This window comes from Geotrypetes seraphini, chromosome 15 (assembly GCF_902459505.1).
Source record: "Geotrypetes seraphini chromosome 15, aGeoSer1.1, whole genome shotgun sequence".
NCBI lineage: Eukaryota > Metazoa > Chordata > Amphibia > Gymnophiona > Dermophiidae > Geotrypetes > Geotrypetes seraphini.
In genome coordinates this window covers 2,216,402-2,233,896 of record NC_047098.1, presented here as the reverse complement: position 1 = coordinate 2,233,896, position 17,495 = coordinate 2,216,402, and the positions used below count along the sequence as shown (strand labels likewise).

The following is a 17,495-nucleotide window of genomic DNA, read 5'->3' as shown; positions in this document are numbered from 1 at the left end:
AAATTCAGACTTACATGTCCTATCAAAAATGACCCTCCACGGCTTGCTTGCAAAAACAAGGTACAAAATCACCCAAAACGTACAGAGTAGCCAAGGTCATCTATCCGATGTGTCTTTGCTTCTAGTACTCATCATTTCCATAGCCCTGCTACATGTACACAGCACTCTTCTGGAATTCCTCAAACCCGCTCTCTTCTAGACCCTCCCAAAAACTGAAACTATCCTTCCCATCTATAAAAGGTATATCCCGCGCAGGAAAACTTGGAACATCCCTCCCCTTCAGAACCACGGAACTCTGGAACAACCTCTCATCCCCGCTCAGAAATTCTAGCTCCTTCCAATCCTTCCGTAAACGCTTGAAAACTTGGCTCTTCTCAAAAATCTAATCTCCTCCCGTTCTCTGGTTCCCTGCCCCTCTCTATCTTCTCAGTCCCTCTCCTATATCCCTTCTTTGTAATTTCCTTTCATCCTAACCTCTGTAAACCGCGCCGAGCTCTGCGCATGCGGAGATGGTGCGGTATACAAACCTAATGTTTAGTTTAGTTTAGTTTAGTACATTAAAACATTCAAGAGACAGTAGAGCTTACAATCTAATCAAACAGATAAACAGGACAAGTAGGGGGTCAGGGAGTTTCTCAGGCATGGGGGCTTTACAAGAGAGCCTCAAAAAGTGGGCTTTTAGCCTTGATTTGAATACTGCCAGGGATGGAGACCGTAGCTGGCAAAGGACTTAAGAAGACTTGAAGTGGCCCAGAGAAAGGTGACGAAAATGGTAGGTTTGTGGCAAAAGATGAAGAGACACTGGAAGCCCTGAATATGTACTCTATACCCTAGAGCAGGGGTGTCCAATGTCGGTCCTCGAGGGCCGCAATCCAGTCGGGTTTTCAGGATTTCCCCAATGAATATGCATAAGATCTATGTGCATGCACTGCTTTCAATGCATATTCATTGGGGAAATCCTGAAAACCCGACTGGATTGCGGCCCTCGAGGACCGACATTGGACACCCCTGCCCTAGGAGGGACAGGGGAGATATGATTCAGACGTTCTAATACTTGAAAGGTATTAACTTAGAACAAAATCTTTTCCAGAGAAAAGAAAATGGTAAAACCAGAGGGCATAATCTGAGGTTGAGGGGTGGTAGATTCAAGAGTAATGTTAGGAAATTCTTCTTTACAGAGAGGGTGATTGATGTCTGGAAGATGCTCCTGAAGGAGGTGGTGGAGAGGAAAATGGGGATAAGAGGATATCTAATCAGAAAATTGAAGAACTAAGGCCAGTACTGGGAAGACTTACACTGTCTGTGTCCCATATATGGCCATTCGGTTGAGGATGGGTTGGGATGGTTTAGATAGGCTGGAGGCTCCAGTAGATGGAACCTATGCACACTACCAGGCAGAGCTTTGGGTTTCTGGCCCAGAAATATCTAAGAAAAAGAAAAATTTAAATGAAATCATTAAATTATAGAGAGTGTATGTATGAGCAGATTGGATGGACCATTTGAGTCTTTATCTACTATGATGTACTAACTCAGGCAGTCTGTTCAAGGTGTATGGTACAGCAAGAAAGAAGGAACATAGTCCAGAAGTGGCAGTAGAGGAGAAGGGTACAGAGAAGAGAGACTTGCCCAGTGAACAGAGTTCCCAAGGAGGAGTATAGGGAAAGATAAGACAGGAGAGTGTGGCACCGTGGTTAGAGCTACGGCCTCAGTACCCTGAGGTTGTGGATTCAAATCCTGCATTGCACCTTGTGACCCTGGGTAAGTCACTTAATTCTCCACTACCTCATCTACATTAATATTAAAACAAAAACAAAGGAGATAGATATTGAGGGGCTACAGACTGAATGCACTTGTAAGTTTGAACTGTATTCGGAAACGGTTGGGGAGCAAGTGAAGTGGCTTGAGGAGAGCGGTGATGTCAGCGTAGCGACTCAGGCAGAATATAAGTCGTGCAGCAGAATTTTGAACAGACTGAAGGGGAGAAAGATGGTCATGGAAGATCTGCGAGTCTAACCGAGAGGTGATAAGGGTTATACTAGGGGTTAAGTGACAGAGCTTCTGGCGGATAGATCAGGAGCAGTGTTAGCACATATATGTACAAGCTTGTACCATTTTGTTAGTGCCTGTGCTTTAACATAGAGTAACCCGTGGGGTGATGGCATAAAACCAAAATGACCCTCTTGTAAACCCTACATGTACGTTTTAGCTGTTCTGATGAGTAAACATGGAGAAAGGAGTAGCCTAGTGGTTAAAGCTACAGCCTCAGCAGCCTGAGGTTGTGGGTTCAAATCCCACACGGCTCCTCCATTGCCCCATGTATGCTAGGTAGATCGTGAGCCCACTGGGACAGATAGGGGAAATGCTTGGTAGGCGGTATTATAAATACCTAAAAAATAAAATAAAATTTTCTTTTTAGATTGTGAGCCCCTTCGAGCAGGGACGTCTGGTAGCACTCTAGAAATAATTAATAGTAAATATTCAGACAGGGCAAATGGCTTTGAAAATTACCCTCAGACTGCCTTGTTTGGTTTCTGCCTCAACGACTAGATTATCATGGCAATGTGCACAATTTTAGTCTCAGTGAACTGAGACGTTCCTACCTAGGGAGGGACCCAGTTAAGCTGAGCAAGGAAAAACACTCAGATTTCATTTTCACAACCTTCATGTGCTCTTTTCAAGAGAAATTCTTCCTACATAAAGCAGATAGAAGCAATTGCATGGACCTTGTACCTCTGGCAAGTGTCAAAGCCAGGATACCTGGGAGTATGGTTAGGGTTACCATATGGCTCCAGAAAAAGGAGGATGGATTGAGACATCCAGGTTTTACTTCCAGTGCTTTCAACAGAAGTAAAACCTGGATGTCTGAATCAGTCCTCCTCTTTCTGGAGCCTTACGGTAAGCCTAAGTATGGACAAACTGTATCATCAGCCTGTCCTAGTGTGGACAGTTATTCCAGGACCGTCTCATCTATGTACAGAGGACAGAAAGTGTCCGAGCTGAAATCAAGCATCCACTCCTTTCTCATCAGCTGTCATCCTGGGGGGACAGGCACTTGGGATCTCTTAGGGAGAGGAGGAGATAGTGGATGCTGCGGATGGGCCATTTGGCCTTTACCTGCCATCATGTTTCTCTAACCATAAAGCTCTATGACCTCACAATGCAGGTGTAAAGAGCCTTAGCCTATAGGAAGAGGAGATGCAAATGTTAAGAGCCTTAGCCAATAGGGAGAGGAGGAGATAGTAGATGTTGCAGATGGACCAGTTGGCCTTTATCTGCCATCATGTTTCTATAACCATAAAACTCTATGACCTCACAATGTAGGTGTAAAGAGCCTTAACCTATAGGAAGAGGAGATGCAAATGTTAAGAGCCTTAGCCAACAGGGAGAGGAGAAGATGGGCCATTTAGCCTTTATCTGCCATCATGTTTCTGTAGTGCTAACCTGGAACAGCTCGTGTACTTGCATTTTCCATCAGCAACCATTAGAAATCAGAACTACATATCCCAGAATACAAAGGGCATATAGAAAATCCAGGCTTGGCCTACAGCTTCCCTGAGTTTTCCCACCTGTGTAGAGCTGTCACATCACCTTGGATCGATCAATTAAACAGACCCCCCCACCCCCACCCCACCCCCACCCCACCGCACAGTCTTCTGCTTTCCTCTCAAATCCACACATGCAATAGGGTAAGCCTGTTCAGCTGTCCTGGGGTTAGGTGGCAAATCTAATCCTATTGCAGAGCTGTGTTGGCTGAGGTAATCTCTCTCACCTTAGCTTCAATTAGCGGTACCTTATATTCAGGTATAATAGGTTCTTAGCTCTCTGCTTAAGAGGCCTTACAGTCCAATTCAGCAAGGAATAGATGTGCTGGGAATATTACACATTAATTAGCAGATTCTTGAAAAACAATGCAGTGGCTCCAGAACGTACCCCTCACACGCCCACCTTCGCCCCATGTGCTCCGCTGTGCTGACCTAAACACAAAGCTACCTATTCCGAGAGGGGATCTAGGCCAGTCCTAGATTTCCGACAACCCTATCCCAGTGCATTATGGGACCTATAGTATTGTTCTCAAAGGGTAGAATCAAGGACTGCAAATTCCACACACTGCTTAGGATGTAAGTTCAAAACCAGGACTGGCTCAAAAGGCTCCCTCTTTGAACTGGGTAACTTGCAGCCTTGAATGGGTCTATACACACAGATGGACTGAGAATTCCACACGATCACAAACTGGAGATTTCCGCCCCCACCCCCTGAACATACCACAAACCAGGCATCCTCAGTACCCCAGAAACCAGCAGGCTTTTTCCCCCATCCTGTTCAAAAAATGAAGGTGGCATGAGTCCAGAAAACCAGTAACCTAGAGAGCAGGATTTCCATACAAGGAGAAGAGGCAACCAGCATCAGAGAGCATGAAATGCCCACTGCCTTCTGGAGAGAGAAAGAGTCATCTGGCATATGGCTGAGGAAGTGAGAAGATCCTACAGTACCTCATTTGGGGTGGCTTTCTGTCTCTTCTCGCTGCAGTTTCACTTCTTTGTGGCCTCCAGGTCCAACCTCACTCCTTGGTGTCCTCCGGAACACTGTCCCACAGCCGATGCTACCACTTCTTCAGCCTGAGACAAAGGAACAGCCAAGCAAGCCCTTCTCACATGGAGACAAGCTCCTCTGCGTCTCTTTGTCTGTCTTTCTCAGTCTCTTTCACCCTTCTCCTCACTTTTGGAGACACCTAATCATCTCATCTTCAGCACCTGTTGGCACAGCCCTTGATGCTGGGAGGCATGTGCGAGACAGATTAGAAACCCCTGACTGTTTGCTCACTGCCAAAGAGATGGGGAGGAAAGGAGAGAGAGAGTGAGCAGCCTGCAGGCCCTGTACTAACTTGTCTGCTCTTTTTGGAGAGCTGCCCTCCCCCTCCACTTTCTCTCCCCTCTGCCCCCCTTCTTAGGAAACGTGTCTCATGCACACAAAGCCCCCAGAGAACTGGTTTGTCAGGTCTGAAAGGAACAGGGAGATTTTGTGTACAGAGCTTGGGGATGAGAAAGGCAGGCTGAGGGCTCTGGCTGTCCTTTAATCTGAGGAAGGGGCTTCAAACAGGCTGCAGGGGAGGGGCAGAAGAGGCGGCTGTGTGTTGGCAAACAGGAGAGCTGTTTTTAGGGGGTTGCAAACGGGTTCCATATTTTCCTGACAGGATGATCCAGGTCTGACTTTGCCCCATTGCATTCAGGGATTTGAAGTTCTCATTGCTTTATTTTATTCCCAAAGAAAAGTAAAACTACAAGTCCCTGCATGCAATGCGCTAAATACAAGCCTGGGTCAACTCCACTAGGTAAATCTGGATCCAGTTTGGGGTTTGAACTGGACTCTGGATGCTTGTGCTGCTGGCTCAGCACTCACAAGGTGAACAGGAAGGGCCCAGCATCTCCAGCTATACCGAGAGCAGCTCTAGAAAGAGCTTCAGCCACTGGTGGACATGAATACTGCAAGTTATAACACAAGAAATAGAATTACTGTATTATTATTATTATTGCTGCACTGGCACAAGAGTGATTCTCCCTTCTCCTGCTTTGTGTAGGTGTTTGTTGACCCTCCTCCATCCTCTAGTCTTCAGTTCACTTTGCCACACTCAGCCCCACCTAATGAACTTGAATTCATGCCATTGGTCTTCCACCAAAGCAACTGATCTCAGTTCAGCCACAGGGAAGCGTTAGGCCTAGTCCACTCAGCTTTTTTGACAGGCCTCTATAAAGAAAACTTTTCTTATAAGTGGTACCAGAAATGGTACTTCAATGCTGATGAGTCAGAGAAACTGAAACAAATCTCTGTAACTCCAGAAGATGTAATAGGGCTATTTGACAAATTGAACAGTAGCAAATCACCTAGACTGGTTGGTATGCATCCCAGAGTGCTGATAGACTTGCAAATGAATTTGCAGAGCTATTCTTAGTAATTTATAATTTATCTGTAAAATCCAGCATGATACTGGAAGACTGGAGGGTGGTCACCGTAACCCCAATTTTTTTTAAAGGGTTCCAGAGGTGATCCAAAAAATTATAGACCAATGAGTCTGACATTGGTGCCAGGCAAAATGGTAGAGATTATTATAAAGTCAAAATGACAGAACATATACGTAAGCATGGATTAATGAGAGAAAGTCAACATAGTTTTAGTCAAGGGAAATTTTGCCTCACCAATCTACTGCATTTCTTTGAAAAGATAAATCTAATCTAATTCTTAGTCTTATATACCGAATCATCTCCTAGAAAGAGGAGCTCGACTTGGTTTACATGATTAGATTACAAAGAAAGATCCATTATCCTTCATTAGAGCCATAGCTTAAAAACCGATGAAACATTGTGGTGAGCCGGTTGATCTTGTGTATTTGGATTTTCAAATGGCATTTGACAAAGTACCTTATGAAGGACTTCTGAGATGGCTGATTGAAGTCGACAAAATCCTGAGTGGAGTAGAACAGGTACAAGTGGATCGATTTTTCACGCCGTCAAAAATTACAAAGACTAGGGGACACTCGATGAAGATTCTTCGAACTTTCGAAAAATAAGAGAACAAGAGGGCATTCGGAAAAGTTGAAAGGGGACAGATTCAAAACAAATGCTAGGAAGTTCTTCTTTACCCAACGTGTGGTGGACACCTGGAATGCGCTTCCAGAGGACGTTATAAGGCAGAGTACGGTACTGGGGTTCAAGAAAGGATTGGACAAATTCCTACTGGAAATGGGGATAGAGGGGTATAGATAGAAGATTACTGCACAGGTCCTGGACCTGTTGGGCCGCCGCATGAGCGGACTGCTGGGCACGATGGACCTCGGGTCTGACCCAGCAGAGGCATTTCTTATGTTCTTAAGTTACAGGGAAATAGTTTTAAAATCAATAGGAGGAAATTTTTTTCACTCTGAGAATAGTTAAGCCAGAGGTTGTAAGAGCAGATGGCGTAGCTGGTTTTAAGAAAGGTTTGGACAAGTTCCTGGAGGAAAAGTCCATAGTCTGTTATTGAGAAAGGCTTGGGGGAAGCCACTGCTTGCCCTGGATCGGTAGCATGGATTCATTTGTACATATGTAGGTAATAGAAAATTGAAGGCAGATAAAGATCCCACCCATGCCATCTCCTTCACCACCTCCACTGGGAGGCTGTTCCACGCCTTCACCGCCCTTTCCATGAAGTTTTTCTTTAAGTTACTCCGAGTCTATCCCCTTTCATCTTCATCGTAAGTCCCCTAATTCCAGCGCTTCCTTTCCATTAAAATTGTGCGCAATTATGCCCTAACGAAATCAATTCACCAAAACCATTCACCCAGTTGTTTGAAATTGCCCCACCCTCAGTGGGCTGATGGATCCTTGAGTATCCTCCCAGGCAGCTGCTCACAGAAAATGGTGAAGCCAGCCGTACGTTCAGCGCTTTGAAAGTAAAGCGCTCTGGAAGGGTGCTGGATCACTTGCTTTTGGCTGAAAGGCATTTATTTTGATTACTGTTTGATTTTATGTTTATGTGATAGAGTTTATCGCTGTTTATGTGACTTGTAAACCGATTCGATTCTCAATATTTGCTGTATATAAAAATACCTGGCTGTGAAGGATACCACTGTATCCGATTGCTGTAATTTAGTGAATGTTGGTATAAAAAATGGCATCATCGTCTGCTTGCTTACCAAGCAGCTCTTTGGGACAGGGAACTCAAACTTCTGCTACTTTGTTATAAGTCTTATTATGATTTTAGAAAGCAATTGAAAACTCATCTGTGTAGTATTTAATCAATCTGATCATTTGGTATGGTATTTTTAAAATTTAAGTGAACCGCATTGAACTTTTTGGTTATGCTGTATAGAAATGAATTTTTAGATTAGATGGGGACACCAACCATCCTTCTAGGTCATTGCTTGAGGGTTTAGTAATCGGGTGTATGTAAAAGATTTATATATATTAAAAAAAGTTAAGTAATATCATTAAATAAAAAAGGCAGCTTAAAGGTATATATTTTATGTAATATCTAATTATTTATGAACTATCCTTTAACCCTACATATTGTACTTGTCTCTTTTTGAGTAGGATTTTGATTAAAAAAGATCCCTCTTTGGGTTTTGGCCAGGTACTAGTGGCCTGGATGGGCTACTGGACTAGATCGACCATTGGTCTGACCCGGTAAGTCTATTCTTATGTTCTTATGACATAAAGATTGTCAAAGCATCCAAATGTCTGCACTACAGAAATAAGAACATAAGAATAGTCCTATGGAGTCAGACCAAAGGTTTAAGAACTAAAATGCGCATTAATTCTACCAGAACGAGCAAAGCCTTCCCGTGTCTTTCTACCAAGTTATAATCACTATTTCATTCAATCATAGCTCCTGTGCACCTTTCCTAATAACATGGTTTCCAGTTGCCCAGCCCAGGAGTCCCGGCCTCCTCAGACTTACAAACGTAAGAATTAGGAAGACAGATGCTCATCAACTGTCCCTCCTCAGGGACCGGTCCTCCCCCTGCAGATGGCAAGCACTGTGGCGGAGGACTGAAAGGACACCTGGGACATGCAGTCTCCGCTTACATAGATGCAAACACGGCAGCTGCTCAGGTATGAAGCCTGTGTAGAGCACAGGGAGCTGCCCACCCTCGCCTTTCTGTCCAATGCCTGTCACAATGGCAAAGTTGCATTTTCACATGTTGCTGGGCGGAGTGCCAACTCGGCAGCTTTAAAACCCTTCCCCTGTCTGGTCCCCCAGGCCATCCTTCCCATCAGTGTTTGCTGAAGAACATCATAGAACATTTCCTCTTGTTTATAGGTAATTCAATCCAAGTCCCACATCAAGTCCTGAATGGCAGCGTCTCACAGTTGGCTCTTGTGGCATCTCAACTGATGCCTTGCCCACAGGTCTTTATTCAGGGCCCGGGGGGAAGATTGCACCAGCTGCTACATCCATCCCCTGCTAGGAGAGTGGAGCAAAGGAGAATTACTTTCTACTCAAGCAGCATGAGGAATGTTCTGCCTTTTTAAAAAATAATATCTTTTTATCATTTTTGAGTTAGAGCTCAAAATGGACAACTTCTTCCATAAAAGACACCCAATCAGGTCCAAACTTGGGATGGAGGTGGATCTTTGGATGTGGCATCTACCCTACTGAAAATGGCCTCAGTCTGATCAAAGAAATCCCTGCGTAAGTGAGGTTTCCACACCCTACTCTGTTGTACTTCAGTGTTTATGAGAAAAAGCAGATGGCAGACTTGGAAAACCAAATTCCCTGTTCACACCCAGAAGAAGCACAGAGCAGACAGAAGCACACGGTATACACACACACGCACACAGATACAGAAAGAGCAGCAGTCATGGAAGAAGCCTTGTGCAGAAATCCATATATCACCAACTGCTCACAACTCCCGCAGTTCCAGCAGGAGGCACTGTAGGACATGAGAAAGGAATGCTGAGGTGGGGGTAATTCACAGTTTCTGCAGTATCCGCCTTTCCCACAGGGGGTGCTGTCAACCAGTTATGTAGGGGGTTATTTTTGAAAGGATGTCCAAATCAGAAAGACAAAGTGAGCTGTAACATGAGTTTTATCTACTGAAGACTTTCAGTAACGACCCTGGACTGGCCTGTGAGTCTTTGGCAGTAGAAGTAATTGGGAGAATGAGTGTTGCAGAGGCTAATGGCCTCTCAGCTTAGCTGGTCCCATCCCAGAACCCTGTAATCCCCCTGCTGGTAGAGCAGTGCCTGCCACCCCTGCCACATGTGCTTCTGGTCCCTCTGCAGTGCAAAGTGGTGCCTAGTGAGGGACCCCAGACCAATTTGTTACATCTGCCTTGTATTTTAAAATGTGGAATCTCACATTCTCCTATTCTATTTACCCAAGGGTCCTAAAGCAACCCAAACCATGACAGTCCTAAACAACCAAGTGGAGCAGTTACCAATAAGCAGTGGCATCACCAGTCTGGCAGCCATCTTCCTCGCTATCCATTCTGAAATCAAATAGCACCATCTCCAGTGCAGATTAGGAGTGAGAAATGGAACTACTAAATCCTGTCTTATACCAAATCACCTGCAGATTCTATCTCACTGAGGATCCTCTGGGAACTTCAGACTGTTCTCTTTCCGAAAGACCTGGGAATATTGTCCTTGAGTCCCAGCCACTCCCTGTGGAGGAGAGCTAGAAGGAAAAGTGCTGAGAACCTTCCAGGGTCCCCTGCTATATAAAAATTTCTTTCCTCTTTAAGACCACTTCCAAAACCCTATACATTTTCCTTTCTTACATAAGAACATAAGAGTTGCCATACTGAGACTGACCAAAGGTCCACGAAGACCAGAATCCTGTTTCCAACAGTGGCCAACCCAGGTCCCAAGTATCTGGGAGAAACCCAAAGAGTACAGAGCTGAGATTGTGATGTCACAATGCCTCATTCCACCAATGTCTCGGAGCCAAACTCATCAGTGATGTTACAATGGCTTGATTGCCCTATACTTGGCTCACATAAGAACATAATAAGAGCCATATTGGGACAGACTGAAGGTCCATCAAGTCAGTATCCTGTTTCCAACAGTACCTAGCAAGATCCCAAGTAGTAAAACAGATTCTATGCTGCTTATCCTAGGAATAAGCAGTGGATTTTCCCAAGCCATCTCGATAATGGCCGATGGACTTCTCTTTTAGGAAATTATCCAAGCCTTTTTTTTAAACCCTGCTATGCTAACTGCTTTCAGCACATCAGCAGCAAGGGACTTAGAAGACTATTAGTAAGTGGTAGGAGACTTTTAGGACCCCTTATGTTCACATTTCCACCCCTTCTCTTTTTGACCCAGCTACATTTTAACTGATCTATTTCTGATCTAGTAAAGAAATCATTTTTCTTTTTATGTGAGGTTTATTTCTGAGCCCCTCTTTGAAAGAAAGGACCTTCAGTTGCTCTTGAGTTGTTTAGACTATGGTCTAACACCAAATATGGCCATCAACCTTCTTTGTGGTGCTTAAAGATATGACCATGTAACTCCTCTTCCGACTTCCCACAACTGGCTTCTTTAGCTTTTGAGGATTGTTTTAAAATGTTATTCCTGGCTTTTAGAGCACTTCAGTCTGGGAAGTCTGTCTGATCTTCTTCCAGTTCCCTGGGATCTTCTCAGCTCCTCTGCCAATAATTCACTTTTCAGTTTTTTACCCTCCCACCACCGTCAGCATTTCAGACATAATTCTCTCCTCACGACCTTTTCCTTTTATGTTCCCTGGTCTTATTTTGTGTTACTTTCTGCCCCAAATTGGCTCTTCTGGGAGGGGGGGGTTATTGTTAGGGTTTTCTATTGGTACCTTTTTTTTTTTTTTGCTTTATTTGAACGTATCTTTATTAGTTTCAATTGCTTGAACAATAATGCAAATTGTATTATTGATGTGGACAGCGTTGTTGCTTTATTAGTACAAACTGCTTTGACGTTCCCAAGGAATGATGGGACATCAAAAGAGCAAATTAAGTGAATCTGCTGGATTCGTTGGTGTAAGTCCTCACACCCAAAGTTGAGTGCCAAATTCAGCGCCTAAAGAGTGCTTGCCCTGAATAATGCTTTCAATTCCAAACTCCAACCCACCTGCTAAGTTCCAATATCAGTCTTCTCATTCCCTCTGTAATTCTCTCACATGAGCACTTGTATTGATGCACCTTCTTGTCCAGTTTGTCTAGATTGTAAGCTCTCTTGAGCAGGGACTGTCTCTTCTGTGTGACAAGGCAGTGGCTGCTGCCAGAAGGATGCTGGGCTGTATAAAGAGAGGCGTAGCCAGTAGAAAGAAGAAGGTGTTGATGCCCCTGTACAGGTCATTGGTAAGGCCCCACTTGGAGTATTGTGTTCAGTTTTGGAGGCCATATCTGGTGAAGGACGTAAGAAGGCTTGAAGCGGTCCAGAGAAGGGCAACGAAAATGATAGGAGGCTTGCGCCATAAGACATATGAGGAGAGACACGAAGCCCTGAATATGTATACCCTACAGGAAAGGAGAGACAGGGGAGATATGATTCAGACGTTCAAATACTTGAAGGGTATTAACGTAGAACAAAATATTTTCCAGAGAAAGGAAAATGGTAAAACCAGAGGTCATAATCTGAGGTTGAGGGGTGGTAGTTTCAGGGGCAATGTTAGGAAATTCTACTTTACGGAGAGGGTGGTGGATGCCTGGAATGCGCTCCCGAGAGAGGTGGTGGAGAGTAAAACGGTGACTGAGTTCAAAGAAGCGTGGGATGAACACAGAGGATCTAGAATCAGAAAATAATATTAAATATTGAACTAAGTCCAGTACTGGGCAGACTTGCACGGTCTGTGTCTGTATATGGCCGTTTGGGGGAGGATGGGCTAGAGAGGGCTTCAATGGCTGGGAGGGTTTAGATGGGATGGAGTAGGTTTTGACGGAGATTTCGGCAGTTGGAACCCAAGCACAGTACCGGGTAGAGCTTTGGATTCTCGCCCAGAAATAGCTAAGAAGAAAAAATGTAAATTAAATCAGGTTGGGCAGACTGGATGGACCATTCGGGACTTTATCTGCCGTCATCTACTATGTTTTGATGTATAGTGCTGCATATGTCTAGTAATACTAGAAGTAATAATGTTGAGTGCCAAATTGTCCGCACTGCTTATAGAATCTGGTCCTTAGCATCTAGATGGTATCATGGACAATTACAAAGAGGGCCTCCACATGGGTAGATAAGATCAGCCATAGTGGGTCAGACCAATGGTCCATCAAGCCCAGCATCCTGTTTCTACAGTGGCCAACCCAGGTCCCGAGTACCTGGCAGAAACCCATAGAGCTGAGATTGTGATGTCATAATGCCTCATTCCATCAATGCCTAAGAGCCAACCTCATCAGTGATGTCATAATGGCTCTATTGTGCTGTACTTGGCACACATAAGAGCATAAGAATAGCCAGTGAGTCAGACCAATGGTCCATCTAGCCCAGTTTCCTGTTTCCAACAGTGGCCAATCCAGGTCAAAAGTATCTGGCAGAATCCCAGAAAGTAACAGGAATCCAGAATGCCAAATAGTATCAACTTTGTTTTTGGTGAAGCCGAAGCTGGTCTGTAGATGGCAGGGCAGATCAGGATGGGCTGGAGTTAGCTTTGAAAACGAATGCAAGACAGTGGGAATGTGAAGGTGATGCTGGCTGGACTTTGAAGGTGGCTGACAGATCAAGAGGGGCTGGAGTAGGTTTTGATGACACCTTGATAGCTGGGGAAGTGGGACCAGTGCAGGGCAGACTTCTTTTGGGGACTGAGCCCTGAAAATGGCAAAGGTGGATCTGAGCAGGCGTCATCTGAGCACGGGGGGAGGGGGGTGGGCATCTTGTAGCGGATTGTTCTTACATCCTCTGGACTCTGGTTTTCCTTTTGATTTGGCATTTACCTGTGAGGATCTTGGTGCCATTTCTCTACACGTATTATACAGCCGATACCACGAATCCTAGCGCCACGTCTACTTACTAATTTGGTACCATGCATCTTGGTACCTTGACTCTGCTGATCTAACACAGCACCAGATCACCTCAGTGCCACATCGTTCCTGCCAGGCGTTGTGCCCTTGTTCCATCAGCTTACTACTCCTCTTTAAAGCAGCTTTCATGTGTTTATATAACTTTCTTGAAAGTTTTCAAGGAATGTTATTCTGTGATCTGCTAATGACATGTTGACTAGACTCCAGCATTGTATTCTCTTTCAGTCCCTCCCTCTCTGGGAAGGGCAGTGGTAGAAACAGGGTGGTTTAGAGGCTGGATAAAAAGCAGCGCAGGGAAGCTGGTGTTTTTTGTGATGTGAATTGCTTCAGCTGCACAGACTGGATGGGTTACTGGCTTACAGTTCTTTCTTTGGCTACCATTGGCGTAGTAAGGAGGGTGTGGTACCCCCCCTACGCACATGCGCCCCTTGCCTTCCCCATACCTTATTTTACTTCCCCAGCACGAGGTTGGCATCAGCAGTGTTTATGACATCACTTCCGGGACCCACACCTAGGAAGTGACATCAAAGGGCGAGCCAATGCCAACATGGGCATGCTGCTCACGCTGGAGAAGTTTAAAAGGGAAGGGGGTGGGGAGAGGCACTGCCGCTGATCACCCTTACTATGCCACTGTTGGCTACTGTTCTCTTTCCAGACATCTCTGTTCCTCCTTTCTCCCTCTACCCATAATTTTAATCCAGTGTCCTTCAATTAGGGCTGGTCTGTACAAATCAATCAATTCCTGCCGAAATCAGATACTGAGGTGACGGCAGCTGCCAGGAAGACACCTGAACTTCACAGGGTGGTTGACATTCTGGGGTGGATGCCTGCGAGTCCAGTGGGGGTTAGGACAAGAAGCTCATTGGGATTACAGAGCTGGGGGGAGGGGGGAGTCCTGGATATTTGCAGGAAGGCTGTGACATACCTGTGCTGACATCTACAGATAATGATAAGCAATGAACACGGAAAAGACGCCGAGATGGAAGGGGGAGGAAAAGTGATGAACACGGAAAAGACGCTGAGATGGAAGGGGGAGGAAAAGTGATGAACACAGAAAAGAGACCGAGATGGAAGGGGGAGGAAAAGTGATGAACACGGAAAAGAGACCGAGATGGAAGGGGGAGGAAAAGTGATGAACACGGAAAAGACGCCGAGATGGAAGGGGGAGGAAAAGTGATGAACACGGAAAAGAGACCGAGATGGAAGGGGGAGGAAAAGTGAGAGTCTTTGCTGGCGTCTGGAGTAGAAGAGTTTTGCACAGGTGGGTTTGCCTCTGGGCTTGGACAGGCAGATACTGCAGATAGAGCCTCCCCTCCCAACCTGTGTCACAAGCACAATCTACAGATTTCACAGATCATCCAAGCATGGATAACGAGGCTGCATTTACAAAAATAGATCTGACAAGTCTAGAAGCCTGTAATATGCAAAAATAGATTGATGTGACAATGGTTTCACTCTTTTCCCAACATGCTACAAACAGCATAAAACACACATAACTGCAGCAAATGCACACGTGATACTTCGTTCACCAGGATTTTGACTGTATTTTACAGGGAAATTAATTTTAGTGGCTTGTTTGGAGTACTCGGTGCCCCAATTTGACTTTTTATGATGGAATTCTTTTCTCATTTTAATTGTAAGCCACTTCGTTTACCGCATATGAAATAAATAGAATCTATAATCTGTCGGCCATTTCCTGGCAGCCTTCCAAAGCATGTCACACGTATTCCACCTGCTTTGATAACACACAGCATATAGACCACATGTGTTGTATTTCATAACCCATATCGAAAGCAGCTGATCCTTAAACATGGGTGCAGGTAAAGCACAGCTACAGCTGTAAAATAAAACTTACCCAAGATGTTCACAAATGGATATGGGCCAGAAATGCGTTATCAACTAGAGAAAAGTTTGCCCCTGTCCCCGTAGGCTCTGTCTCTGTCCCCATTTGCACAAGCCTCAAACACTTATGATTTTATATTGAAATCTTTTTTATTAAAGTGTACAGAATATTGTCCCTTTTTCTAAATAGAGCCTTCCATTTCTATCTGGTTTTGGTACAACCTTCCTAAAGATTCAGTTATTGTTTTTACATCATTTGGGAAGGTAATTGAATTGTCTTTCAGATGGGTGTAGAAGAGAACCTACACTTTGTAGTAGATGAACAGGAAAATAAGCATCTATTAAATGTTGGAAATGTTCGTTGATGCCATCAACGATGGATAGAAACATGACAGCAGATAAAAGCCAAATGGCCCATCTAGTCTGCCCATCCACAGTAACCGTTATCTTTTTCTCTCTCTGAGAGATCCCACGTGCCTATCCCAGGCCCTCTTGAATTCAGACACAGTCTCTGTCTCCACCACCTCTTCCGGGAGACTGTTCCATGCATCTACCACCCTTTCCATAAAAAAGTATTTCCTCAGATTACTCCAGATGAATCTGTTGTAGTAACAGCAAGATGCCTGAGCAGCTTGGCACATGATGGAAGGATGTTGCAAATGGCAGACAAGACATTAATTCATGGCACTCCTCCATCCTATAACCTTACGCATTGCACAAAGAGCACATCACTCCCTACATTTATTTATTCATTCATTCATTTTTATAGCCCGCCCTTCCCCGGAGCCCAGATAAAATTAGGTACTTAGAACTTCCCTATCTGTCTCGAAGGCTCACAATCTAGCTAAAGTACCTGAATAAACAATTATTAAAATAGAGACAGAAGTCCAATTGGGTTCCAATCAGTATAAAGCAACAGCAGGACACAATGGCCAAGATGAACCCCCGACGATAGTCCATCACTGGTCGAAGATGACCTTTGGATCCCAACCATGGGACAGGCCGAAGATTGCAGGCAGAAGGGAGGAGGCAGGTCACAGCCGATCCACCGACCACAACCTGCTGCACATTCAGCGCATTTTGAAACACACCAAGGTGCGTTCCTTTGGTGGCCCATGCCTCCAGAACACTCATTCTCTAACGTAACCTTTACCAGAAGGTTTGTACTGACCTGTGACCCTGAGGCAGGCTGTTGAGTCCAGCTCCCTGGCTTTCCTGATCCTTTCCTTACTCATTTTTAATTTTGATTGATGTGAACTGCTCTGTTGTGTTCTCATGAAGAGCCTTGTATCGTTTAGCCTCACATTTCTCCTGTATCTTGTACACATTGCTAAAGTATATGGACTGCTGAGGAAGGCATAGTGCCGAAACACGGACCGTGTCGGGTCCATCTGGCCCATTCTGTTTCTGAAATTTGATACAGTCTTTTTCATTCTTTATTTATGCCCGTTGGCCCCTTTTCTTTTTCCTGCCTCCATCCAGTTACTACAGGGTATTTATTTTTTATCCACTGTTTTTCTTGCGAACAAAAGTTACCTCACTAGCTGAAAAAACACAGTCCTACCAATATCTCCACTCCACACCCTTACCACCGGCCTGTGCTGTAACTGGAAGATCTCTGTCTGCACGCGACTCACCTCAATTAGCAGACGCAAATAGCCCCACCAACACCGCCAACCTGAACTATCTTTGCACCCCTTTCCACCACCCATCACCCCTACTTAGGAACTATGGCTGTGCACAACTCACCTCAGCTAACAGAAGCAAAGAGACCTCCCAACACCCCCAGCCTGGGCTTCCCCACCCCCATCTATAGCGTCCATTCTCCACCCCCAAATCCAGACTATGCTCTCCTCTAGAGCACATAGTATTTTCTCCTCAATATCAGTCTGACAGCATGACTAATAGAGGTTGGAACAGTCCCTGCTATTCCACCACCGAGACCTCCATATTCAGCTCTCCCCTGCTGTTCCAACTCATACGGCTCTGTCCACGAACCTCATTGTTGATTTACGGTAGCCCCTTCTATTACAAGACTGATGCCCCCACAAGCTTTGCCAATGCACCCCAATCCTGTCCTGCCATGTCCCCCTTCTATTCTGTCACTATACATCAGTGGATATGTCACCCTCTGCTACCAGTATGTTAATAATTGCAGTAAAAATAAGAAAAATTACTCAATATTTATCAA

General features: G+C 44.9%; 1 protein-coding gene across 1 annotated transcript in view; it reads right to left on the bottom strand.

The window, feature by feature from the left end:
• The window catches only part of ARHGEF19 (Rho guanine nucleotide exchange factor 19), a 49,065-nt gene extending 44,277 nt beyond the window's left edge, over positions 1-4,788 (bottom strand). The window contains exon 1 of the mRNA XM_033922404.1: positions 4,491-4,788. The gene's annotated coding sequence lies outside the window, so the exon portion shown is untranslated. The remainder of the gene's footprint in view (positions 1-4,490) is intronic.
• Between the last annotated feature and the right edge of the window lie 12,707 nt (positions 4,789-17,495).